A 12765-nucleotide genomic window follows, 5' to 3' on the forward strand; every position below is an offset into this window, starting at 1 on the left:
CCAACCCTACAGTGAAGCAAGGGGGTGGCAGAATCATGCTGTGGGGATGTTTTTCAGCGGCAGGGACTGGGAGACTAGTCAGGATCGAGGAAAAGATGAACGGAGCAAAGTACAGAGAGATCCTTGAATAAAAACCTGCTCCAGAGCGCTCAGGACCTCAGACTGGGGAGAAGGTTCACCTTCCAACAGGACAACGAGCCTAAGCACACAGCCAAGACAATGCAGGAGTGGCTTCGGGACAAGTCTCTGAATGGCCTTGAGTGGCCCAGCCAGAGCCCGGACTTGAACCCAATCGAACATCTCTGGAGAGATCTGAAAATAGCTGTGCAGCAACGCTCCCCATCCAACCTGACAGAGCTTGAGAGGATCTGCAGAGAAGAATGGGAGAAACTCCTCAAATACAGGTGTGCCAAGCTTGTAGACTCATACCCAAGAAGACTCGAGGCTGTAATCGCTGCCAAAGGTGCCTCAACAAAGTACTGAGTAAAGGGTCTGAAAACTTATGTGTATTTTTTGTGTGCAAGAATTCCTAAAAACCTGTTTTTGCTTTGTCATTATGGGGTATTGTGTGTAGATTGATGAGGGGGGGAAAACAATTTAATCAATTTTAGAATAAGGCTGTAACAAAACAAAATGTGGAAAAAGTCAAGGGGTCTGAATACTTTCCGAATGCACTGTACATACACCCACACAAGCCTACACTCACACCCACACACATCCATAAAGCAGTTACTGACATACACAACTGGTCAAAAGATTTAGAACACCTACTCAATCAAGGGTTTTTCTTTATTTTTACTATTTTCTACATTGTAGAATAATAGTGAAGACATCAAAACTATGAAGTAACACATATGGAATAATATAGTAACCAAAAAATTTTTAAACAAATAATAATAATTTGAGATTCTTCAAATAGCCACCCTTTGCCTTGACAGTTTTGCACACTCATGGCATTCAATCAACCAGCTTCTTGAGGTAGTCAGGTAGACATTAGACCAGTCGAAATGTGTCCTTTGGTCTGGAGTCCAAATTGCAGATTTTTGGTTCCGACCACCATGTCTTTGTGAGACGCGGTGTGGGTGAACGAATGATCACTGCATGTGTATTTCCCACCGTAAACCATGGAGGAGGAAGTGTTATGGTGTGGGGGTGCTTTTCTGGTGACACTGTCTGCGATTTATTTAGAATTCAAGGCACACTTAACCAGCATGGCTACCACAGCATTCTGCAGCAATACGCCATCCCATCTGGTTTGGGCTTAGTGGGACTATCATTTGTTTTTCAACAGGACAATGACCCAACACACCTCCAGGCTGTGTAAGGGCTATTTTACCAAGAAGGAGAATGATGGAGTGCTGCATCCACAATCCCCCGATCTCAACCAAATTGAGATGGTTTGGGATGAGTCGGACAGCAGAGTGAAGGAAAAGCAGCCAACAAGTGCTCAGCATATGTGGGAACTCCTTCAAGACTGTTGGAAAAGCATTCCAGGTGAAGCTGGTTGAGAGAATGCCAAGATTGTGCAAAGCTGTCATCAAGGCAAAGGGTGGCTATTTGAAGAACCTCAAATATAAAATATATTTTGATTTGTTTAACACTTTTTTGGTTACTACATGATTCCATATGTGTTATTTCATAGTTTTGATGTCTTCACTATTATTCTACAATGTAGAAAATAGTCAAAATAAAGAAAAACCCTTGAATGAGTAGGTGTTCTAAAACTTTTGACCGGTAGTGTACATGCTATATTTTCTCTTTTGTATTTTCTTTTGAATGTCCATGTAGCCCATTGGCATCGGCTACTTCTATCGTTACTTCCTAGAGAAGAACAGTTACTTGGAGTATAGATTGTATTGGGGGGAGGGGGAAATAATATTTTCTCAATTTACAATAAGCTGGTCTCATGCATCACAGTATGTAGCATAGTGTGCTTATCTCTTTTTTCTGTATCTGCCTCTCCTCAGGGCAGGGGGCTCTCCTCCTGCTTGTGAATTCCATCCTTTGCGTTCCCTTCCATACCTACAGCACTGCCAGGAAGTTGAGATTTGATTCCTTTTTCCTCCAGTGACTGTCTGATCGGAATGTATTCCTTGCGTTTTTTTCTCAGCCTAGTAGACAGGTCCTAGACTAATCAAATGGACTAGCCGTGGATTTTGATCTCCTTTCCCCCCTGTGCCTTCAGAATGATGACTTTGGTCTGATAGTTCCACAGCTTGAAGATTACCATGCAAGGGTATTTAGCGTTCTTTTGTTTCACGCCGATCCTATGGCATCGTTCCACATCCTCTGGTGATACATCCACGTCAAGTTCTTCTGATATCAGTTTGACCACGAAGCTGGAAAGGTCTCCTTTTTCCTCATCTTCCGGTAAGGACAATATTCTCATGTTGTTTCGTCATATTCTGTTTTCTTGCTGGTCCAATTAATCTTCCAAAGTCGACTTTGTTTCCAGAAGGCTAATTTTCTAAAGGTACGCTTTTGTACCTGAGGACCATATGTAAGAAAGGTACTATATTGTCCCTAAGGTACACTATTAGCTCTGTTAAGGTACGAACTGCAAGGGAATAATTAGTTACCTATAACTAATGGTACAATGGACGTGTCTTACAGGGTACCACTACAGCGACAAGCGTTTGTACCCCTTTAAGCACAATTCTGTAACTTTTTTTCTGATAGTGTGCAGTATAAACCAACAAAATACTTAACAAAAATAGACCTACATTACACCAGATTACTGTACATTCCATAAGATAGAGCACAAAGAACAGGTCAAATTAATAATAAAGTACAAACATAAAGAGATCTCAACAACTCCAGTGAATGGGAGGACGTGGTAATTGGGATGATTAATTATGTGATTAAAAAAGCCGGCTGTAAATTATAATCACAGTACATTATTATGCTATCTGGGACGTGGTCCGTACTTTGGGAGATCTCTTGATGTCAGAATAATAATGTGGAAGTAGTAAAAACACAAACTTAGTTTGCATAAAAACGGATCCAAATATGGTAGCAGGTAGGCTATAGTTTACCACAACACACTATACAGTAGGCTATATAACCACACTTGATGAGGCACTATTCTAGGATGCACGCTTTGCAAAAATTGATCTTTGTAATTGGAAAGAAACGAGGGCAAGATTGCTTACAGGAGTTGAATGTATGGCATCTATTTACAGCAGCAGTCCTTTGCTGCTTTTCCTCGGTTACAGGCCTGTGTTATTGAAATAACAAAATCTGCAGCTCCTGGGTCACTTGTGGGAAGCATATTTTGGCTGTAATTTAGTTGTAATATCTGAGGAGGAGAGGCCTCATTTTCTCTGGCTCGTTTCTCTCCCTCCCTCGTCTATAGTCCTGTAGTCTCCATGACAATATACACATTCAGATGTTTGAATTGTATTACTTCTCTTTCCTTTTCCTCAATGATCCCACTAACAGTGCCCCCTCAGAGCGCGTCCATACACACCATCCTGTAATTGCCTATTCTTCAGACAGAGAGCAGAGCAGCAGCAGAGAGGGAAAAGGGCACTCGTGTCCACTTTTTATGAGATGCAGAGGTCAGCCACCTAATTACCAACCCTCTCGGCCTTTTCATAAATTCACCGTACCGCCGCTGTTCCCTGCTGCAACCGACGGTCCCTTTGAAGAGATCCCACTGCAAAGGCAGGTTGGATCCAGCGACTTTTAATTAGCTGCTTTATGTGAGAAAAGGCATGCAGTCAAGAGGGGCTGATGGATGGTGCTGGAAAGGAACCAGTGCTCTCCTGCCTCCTGCTTCTCAGATTGTGAATACCCTTTCAAGGCTGTGTATGTTGAATTGGGAGCTGCCAGGCCATGGCAGTGTTTGTACTGTATTTTCCTCTGTGTGTGGGGCAGGTAGCCTAGCAGTTAAGAGCGTTGGGCCAGTAACCGAAAGGTGGAAAATAAATTGCCGATGTGCCCTTGAGCAAGGCACTTAACCCTAATTGCTCCCGTAAGTCGCTCTGGATAAGAGTGTCTGCTTAATTACAAAAAATTTAAAAAATGTGTTTTGGTTAAGTGAAGGTGCTATAGTTACAATAGATAGGGCTTGAAGTGACTGCAACATTCAGGCTGGTAAATCGCCTTAAGACTATACAGCTACAGCTATATGGCTTGGAGTGACTGCAGCCAGGTTCTATACAGGCTCTAAACAGTTACAATAGATAAGGGTGGGAATGAGTGCAACCTGCAGGTTGGTAAATCTCTATAAGGCTCTATCGATACAGATACAGTAGATAGACAGGGATTTGGTTTTGAGACAGAGCCAGTTCCCTGCTTCTCCTTCAGTACAGACCGTATCTTCTGAAAGCCAGCCAGGCAATAAGCACCATTACCACCATGACTGTTCTGTTGTTGGGGCTCTAAATAGAGTGGGCTGATAGATTTGCTGCGGATCTCTCTCTGGACGGAGGGAGCAGCATATAATAGTATCATCCACAGCCACCTGGGGAAAAGCCTCAACCCCAGTGAAATAGATATCATCACATCAACCTAGGCCTTTGTTTAGTTGTGCTCGCTCTGTTTGCATTAGTACAAGCAGACGTTGACAGTATGAACGTGTTCAATACTGTATTGCACTGTACTGTATTACTGTACTGATATTGTTGAATTAAGGTTGTCATATTGGCAGGTTTGATAGCAACAAACGATTTACCTAGCTTCTAGCTTAGTGCTTGATATGCAATGTGATCTCCTCGTAATGAACAGTGTCGACGTGTCCTGACGAGAAGGCAAACTTTTTCTAGCTATGCCAGGCAAAATCGGGCATCATCAGCTCATTGTTATGGATGTATCCAAACAAATGTCAAGAGCTTAAACAAATGCAAATGCAGCTACTTTGCTGTTATTCTGACTGCAGAGATCGTGACTGTGTTAGCCATAGCTAGTTGGCTAGCTAGCAAGCAAGGGATAAGAACGTTGCCAGCGGGCATGGCAACGGAACACACAGAACGAACAACTGGGTCATGTCTCTAGCAACCAAGTGATAAGAAAGTATGAAGAAATGTACTTCTACTGGTAAATTTGTGTTTTAGTATTGTTTTCTTTGGCAGCTGTGGTATAAGCGGGATACATGCCTTTGTTCTGAACATTACCTTGGAAGAATGAACTCTGCGTCATCCATTATTTCCAAGGTAATGTACAGAACGTTGGCGTTTATCCCTTACATATTGACTGTATTTCATTGTACTGTATTGCACTGTACTGCATTGTATTTAATCAATCAAATGTGTTTACATCAGCAGATGTCACAAAGTGCTATACAGAAACCCAGCCTAAAACCCCAAACAGCAAGCAATGCACATGTAGATACACAGTGGCTAGGAAAAACTCCCTAGAAAAGGGGTACTGTACTGTACCTGCCCCCTTCCTGTGCCCATAGCCCCCCTCCTCCCTCCTCTTCTTCTCCTGTGTGGTGGCGTGCTGAGGGTTGAGGTGGTCTGAGAGCCTGGAGCCATACTGTTATATAACACCCACACAAATAATGCAGTGTGAAAGACAACACGCTGCGTGAGCAGAGGGAAACAAATCCTGCCTGAACACTACAGTGCTGCTGTTGAGTGCATGGCTCCTACCATTACTACTGTATGAGGGACAGGAACAGGGGCTGGGAAAACGGACAGGGAAAGGGGCTGGGAAAAGGGACAGGAGCTGGGAAAAGGACAGGGACAAGGACAGGGTCAGGGACGGGGCACACACTGGTTGAATCAACGTTGTTTCCATGTCATTTCAATGAAACGACGTTGAGCCAACGTGGAATAGACGTTGAATTGACGTCTGTGCCCAGTGGGTTGGGATAGGGGTTGGGACAAAGATAAAGACAGGGACAGGGGCTGCTGGGAGCTGGTGGGTTTTCTCTCTTTCAAGGAGATTAGTGGTATCTGGAAATCTCCTTTACCCACATGGAGACACAAGCAGGACAATCCAACCATTCCTCTGCAAATCAAATCGTATTGGTTGCGTACATAGATTTGCAAATGTTAATGTTGGTGCATTAAAATGCTTGTTTTTCTAGCTCCAACAGTGCAGTAATACCTAGCTAAAAAACATTTAAACAGCAAGTCTCAATTCGTCGGGGCATGGACTCTACAAGGTGTCGAAAGTGTTCCACAGGGATGCTGGCCCATGTTGACTCCAATGCTTCCCACAGTTGTGTCAAGTTGGCTGGATGTCCTTTGGGTGGTGGACCATTCTTGATACACACTGGAAAATGTTGAGCGTGTTCTTGACACAAAACCAGTGCCCCTAGTACCTACTAACATACCCTGTTCAAAGGCACTTAAAGATTTTGTCTTGCCCACTCACCCTCTGAATGGCATACATACACAATCTATGTCTTAATTGTCTCAAGGCTTAAAAATAATTCTTTAACATGTCTCCTCCCCTTCATCTAAACTGATTGAAGGGGATTTAACAAATGACATCACTAAGGGATCATAGCTTTCACCTGGATTCACCTGGTCAGTCTATGTCATGGAAAGAGCCGGTGTCCTCAATGTTTTGTACACTCAGTGTATGTACATAGGGCAGCAGTCTCTAAGGTGCAGGGTAGAGTACTGGGTGGTAGCCAGCTAGAACAGTGACTAAGGTTCAGGGCAGGGTACTGGGCGGAGGCCGGCTAGTGGTGACTGTTTAACAGTCTGATGGCCAGGAGATAGAAGCTGTTTCTCAGTCTCTCTGCAAAACTTACTTTCTCCAAATTCAGATTAGATTTTGGTGCAGTCCCAGGGGGATCATGGGTAGTGAGGCCAGAGCTTAGACAACTAGGCCCAGACTACCAGTTCTATTGGTTGATAGTACACTGGTAAGCAGTGCCCACAATGGCCCTGTTGGGGATAGTGCTAAACTATTGTCACTAGGGTAGAACTATGCTGTGTAGAGGGACATCCTGTAGGTATGGTGCAGGGTGGGACAGATGAAGCATGGCAGAGGGGGAGGAGGGACGGGATGAAGGGATGGTAGGAGAAGCAGAGGGACGGGAGGAAGGATGTAACACAATGCCGCACCCTTGCAGCCGGGGAACCAGAGGATAGACAGAATGATAAAAAGAGGGGGGAGGACAGAGGAGTGTGTGATAAATGTGTTGTTTTGGCTACACCTGATTAGACAGCTGAATTGTGACCTGTGGCGGGCAGAACTGGCCGTGCCAGGCAGTGCCCCTCGGACAGGCTTTTCACGTTCTAAACTGCCCTGACCCCCAGGCCCTGGCAGGGCCAACGACAGGCGTGCAGCAGGGCACAGTGGCCAGTAGATAACCCCCAACAGTAGCATCTCTCCTAACAACACCCATGATCACACCAGGGCAACACATGTCATGTGGACTACAGCTGGGGGGTAGACAGGAAAGGGACTACTGGGATGATGGTTGTCTGCACTGACTACAATACAACCACCATCCAAATTATACAATGTAAGTTTAATAATCTTTATCTCGACCAAGGCCCAAAAAACATTTATATTTACCTCAATCCAAGAGCCAAATTGGTCTCGCACTCTTCTTTAATCTCTATCACTTTTCCAAAATCCCCTCTTCCAACCAACTGCCTATCAGACTGTGGTTTTTAATGCAAGGCTGTGGTTAAGGATATTCAAAGTTAGAATTTCAAATACATCTAGTCCCAAAATGACTGACTACTTCAAAGGCTCCGTGTTTAGAAACAAACTACCATGGTGGCGGGCCTGGAGTATTGGGTTACGGAGAGCTTGCCAACATAGTATTGGCCTAAGGGGCATTGCCATTCACGTAAAAGTGTGTGCCTATGCCTATTCTTAGCCCAATGTGGGATGCAGTTCTCTACCAGAAAATCTGTAATGCTGAGAGAAAGAACAGTTGATCCCATTGACCACAGAGAGAGAGAGAGAGAGAGAGAGAGAGAGAGAGAGAGAGAGAGAGAGAGAGAGAGAGAGAGAGAGAGAGAGAGAGAGAGAGAGAGAGAGAGAGAGAGAGAGAGAGAGGGGGGGAAGAGAGAAAGATAAGAGAGAAGAAAATAGAGAGAGAACAAGAGACAAAGAGAGCGAGAGGGAGAGAGAGAGATAGTGAAAAGGAAAGAGAGAATAGAGACATCCAACACTCGGGGGCAAGTGGCAGACAGGTCTGAGACATGAGGTGATATCCACCTGCTCACCAGGAGGTAAACAGACAGACTGTCTCTTCCATGGGGGAGTCTGCTGCACCTGGGGTTTACCACCACCATCACCACAATCTCTGTCTGTCTCTTTAGAAGTCTGCTCTGCATCCCAAATGTCACCCTTTCCCCTATATAGTGTACTACTTTTGACAAGGGCACATAGGGCTCTGGTCAAATGTTGTGCACTATACAGGGAATAGGGTGACATTTGGGACACATCCCTGCTCCCCCATCTCCCTCACTCCCCAGCCAACCCAGAGCCAACGATCCCTGAACCACTCAAATACTGCAACAGCAGGGGCAATTTCATCAAAATAGGCCATAACTGTCAGCATCATGGCAAATGACGATGTCCATCTGTTAACTACAGTGTGTGTTATTTTGCACGAATTGATTGTGGCACGTTTGAGGTAGGCTAAACACTATTATTACGTCTGATCCTTTCTTTCAGCGTTTGTTGGAAAGAGTCATGCCATGGCAATGAAGGCACTTTTTTCTTCCTAACACAACAATGTGACTTGGCCTCATGAGAATAAGCATCAGCTGAGTGTCTGAGTCACAAAGATCGTATTACATTTCTATATGTAATTCTATGGTCTGAGTAATGTAATTTACTAAAAAGAGAGAGGATGTCAGAATGATAGTGGACTGGGCAGTAACAGTCATTAATGGCTGACTAGCTGTTGTTCCACGCTGAATTTATGTATTTCTGGAGTAATACGAACAGACAAGATGTTGTGATTCGCTTCCATTCTGAGATAGCACGCACACACACACACACACACACACACACACACACTCCAAACATATAAATGACAGAGCAAACAACCTTATGAAAACACTGCCTTATGGGAAATATAACTATTCAAATATCATCTAGGCCTATGTTTCAGGAGAAACATTGCTTTCATTAATACATGAATACAACTCAGCCTGGAAGAAAGCTAACTGAAAAACCCAACAGCTAATGTTACCATGATAATGCATACCCAACGTGGTCTCAGGGTAATTCTTATTATTCTGTATGTAAATCTGTGCACTCCATTTAGTATGATATGTTACGTTATGTAAGGCTATATTATGAATGGAATAGTGGTCGTACAATATCATACGAATTAGAGGACGTATAGCAGGTATCAACTAGATTTAGCCATGGGACAATTTTTTCTTGAGCGGTAGGTCAGGGGGCCCGAATATAATTACTAATAATTTGTAGACTGCAAATTGACTGCAAGAAGCCCAAACAGATATAATATTTGAGTAAAACATAATCATTTCAAACCTTGCTTACATTTGTATACAATCATATATCATATATCTCTCTATGATTTCCAAAATAAAAATCCTGACGTATAGTATGATACGCCTAACACGGTCTTACAATAGCATACGAATTGGATGATGTAACTTATCATATATCTTGGAGGACATATAGTATTGCACGTCTTTATCTGAGACCAGAGTGCTTGTTGAGCCATAACAACAAAGGAGAATTATGGGGAGAATTTAGGTTGGCAGTTAGGTGAACTAACAACAAAGGTTAGGAGAACTAAAACAACAAAGGTTAGGTGAATTTAAGTAGCAGGTTAGGTGAATTGGGTTAAGTTTAGAAAACGGGTCGGGGAAGGGTTAGCTAAAATGCTACAGTTATCCCCAATGCGACTCGAACATGCAACCTTTGGATTGCTACACTGTCACGGATTACGCTCACCTATCCTCCCTGATCAACCTCCCTACTTTCATTTCCATTTAAAGTAACTAGACCATTAGTAGGTATCATACGTCTTGGAGGTACTCAGAAATACGTAAAGTATGTTTTGTATGGCTCTGCGGCCAGGTTGGCATACCTACAAATGTAATAATTCCTGTAATGTTTGCCATGATCATGTAGTGTACAGCATGAGTAAGAGCACACCATCCACAATCAAAAGTGAATGCAAAATACTAAATAATGCTGTTCTGTCTCCAAAACCATTTTCTACATTTAATTTGAACACATTCTAGCACGTATTGATGTGGATGGTGGTGATTATGACAACAATGATGATGATAATGGTAATGATGATTATGGCCATAACCAACATTAGTCCCCGTACGACGTATGTGGTTTTGAGAATACTGTACATTGACAGGAAATGTGTCAGTAAACAGAAATTTAAATACGGATGTGGATAGTGGTGATGACGATTTTGATGATGATAATTGATGATTATGACAATGACGATGATGATGACGATGAACATCTGACAAGCAGTGAATCTTGCCATCACAAATAAATATTTATCCTAGATAGAACCACATATGCCATATTGAGAATACTGTATGTTTACAGGGAATGTGTTAGTAAGCATAAATGTGGATTAGGATAGAGACGGCGATTAGGCTAGAGAGGCTGGCGAGGTATGTCAGCCCAGGTGCATTCTGGGATTGAACCTTCGCCATGGGCCCTGATTCAGCTCCATCCTGCTTTAATTGAGCTTTTTGCATTTCTCTACGATAAAAACCCAGGCAACCGGATTCCATCTTCTCTATGGCCAGTGAGACAGATTTGATTTCCAAACAGCCCAGAGCCCGGGCTACAAAAGAGACAGCTGAAAGAGACTAAGGGGATATAAAAGGCTCCTTTTGTTTCAGACCGCCAGCTGCCCTCGCCCCAGTCAACATGCTCTTTCATGTGGAGCCACAGAGAGAGAGGGGTAGAGAGAATGTGTGTGAGAGAAAGAGACAGAGACACAGAGACAGAGAGACAGAGAGACAGACAGAGAGAGAGAGAGAGAGAGAGAGAGAGAGAGAGATAGGGATTGAGAGAGAGATAGGGACGGAGAAAGAGAGGGGGATCGAGAGAGAGAGAGATAGGGATGGAGAGAGAGAGAGAGGGGGAGAGAGAGGGAGAGAGAGAGAGAGAGAGAGAGAGAGAGAGAGAGAGAGAGAGAGAGAGAGAGAGAGAGAGAGAGAGAGAGAGAGAGAGAGAGAGAGAGAGAGAGAGTGAGAGAGAGCGAGGGATGGAGAGAAAGAGGGGGAGAGGGAGAGAGAGAGAGAGAGAGAGAGAGGGGAGGGGGATGGGGAGAGGGAGAGAGAGAGAGCGAGGGATGGAGAGAGAGAGGGGGAGTGGGAGAGAGAGAGAGAGCCATGGACACATAATGCAGACAGGCCCCAGAGAGAGAGAGGGAGAGAGAGAGAGCGAGGGGTGGAGAGAGAGAGGGGGAGAGGGAGAGAGAGAGAGCCATGGACACATAATGCAGACAGGCCCCAGAGAGAGAGAGAGAGAGAGAGAGAGAGAGAGAGAGAGAGAGGCTAGAGCTAAATCCACCTCTATAGGTAACCTAACCGGATCTCAGCATCAACACATCCCTTTGATATGATGCTGTACTGTCCAACAGGACAAGGCCATTCATTCATCCTTGATTAGCTGGCTGTGAATAGTTGAGTTTTTTCCTACATGAAAAGGTCATTTTCCATTTGCAGTCAAATCCCTCAGAAAAAGGCAACAATTTGTTGTAAACATCTTAAAACATAATAGGTGGACTGGTCTCTCAGGTAGCCAACATGTCTGTGTTTCAAACAGTGGCGTCATTTCGGGTGGGTTAAAACATTGAAGTTAATTTACTGCACTTATACACAATTTAAAAACTCTCAAATGATATTTGGAGAACAGCGAAAACAAGCAAATTTAACTCCAGCCATTATCACCTTGGCTACTGTAGCTTCATTCACCTTAGAAGATAGGGAACATCATATTCTACAAACACGTCATACAGCAATTACATTTGCAATTAGCTGCTATGCACTAGTTTAGCACCGGGATTAAAAACTGTAGTTTAGTTTAGCCATCTACAGTCATCTTCCACCTCCGCACTTTTAAGAGAAAAGTGTTCACTGCAGCTGCATCGGCTCGATGCCCTCTAAAGCCAGCCATAAAGCCAGCCCGCTCTGAGGAGGAGTCCGCATGGTCCTAAAGCCTGCCTGCTATTACCGCTAAACTGCATTTGCCTTTTATTTGGGATTGGAATTATTTTTGTAGCCTATTTTTTATTGTTGCTGTAGAGCTAGGGTATGCCGACTGCCATACCCAATTGGTTTCAAAGCGGATGAAAACATTATTGTTTTAATGCAGTGTTCAGGTGGTAAATAAATTCCAAACTGGCTCTTACTGGCAGGAAATTAAGTTCATAACAGAACTGAGATGCTGACTTAGATAACATAAAACACTATTCAAATGGCATTTATTGCAAATACCATAGGAAATTCTGAAAGTCTAAGAGAGGGGGCAGACAGTGATAGAATGGAGAAAATGCATTATAAAAGACATCAAACCCATTTCCAATCAAACTGCCATCCACAATAACAAAATTGGAGTTATTAGCTGGTGGTGAGACTATTACGATTATATAGACTTTTAACCAAAGGTGTGTTGGGTTAGGGTACTAGGCAAAGTACCCTAACCCAAATAATAAACTCTGATAATGCTTAGCCTATATCAGCATAACAGAAACATTTTGGGGTCCATTTTGGAGAGGTGCAGTGTTGTGTAGATTGATAAAGAGCAGGACAAACACACTCAGTGATTGATTGACACAAAATGAGAGCAGCAGACTGGAAAGAAAGAGGGTCGTAA

The 12765-nt window shown here is 43.5% G+C and overlaps 1 protein-coding gene across 2 annotated transcripts in view; it reads right to left on the reverse strand.

The window, feature by feature from the left end:
- Positions 1 to 12765, reverse strand: part of b4galt2 (UDP-Gal:betaGlcNAc beta 1,4- galactosyltransferase, polypeptide 2) — a 161652-nt gene that overhangs the window by 85599 nt on the left and 63288 nt on the right. The window lies entirely within an intron of this gene.

This window comes from Coregonus clupeaformis, chromosome 14, assembly GCF_020615455.1.
Source record: "Coregonus clupeaformis isolate EN_2021a chromosome 14, ASM2061545v1, whole genome shotgun sequence".
Taxonomy (NCBI): domain Eukaryota; kingdom Metazoa; phylum Chordata; class Actinopteri; order Salmoniformes; family Salmonidae; genus Coregonus; species Coregonus clupeaformis.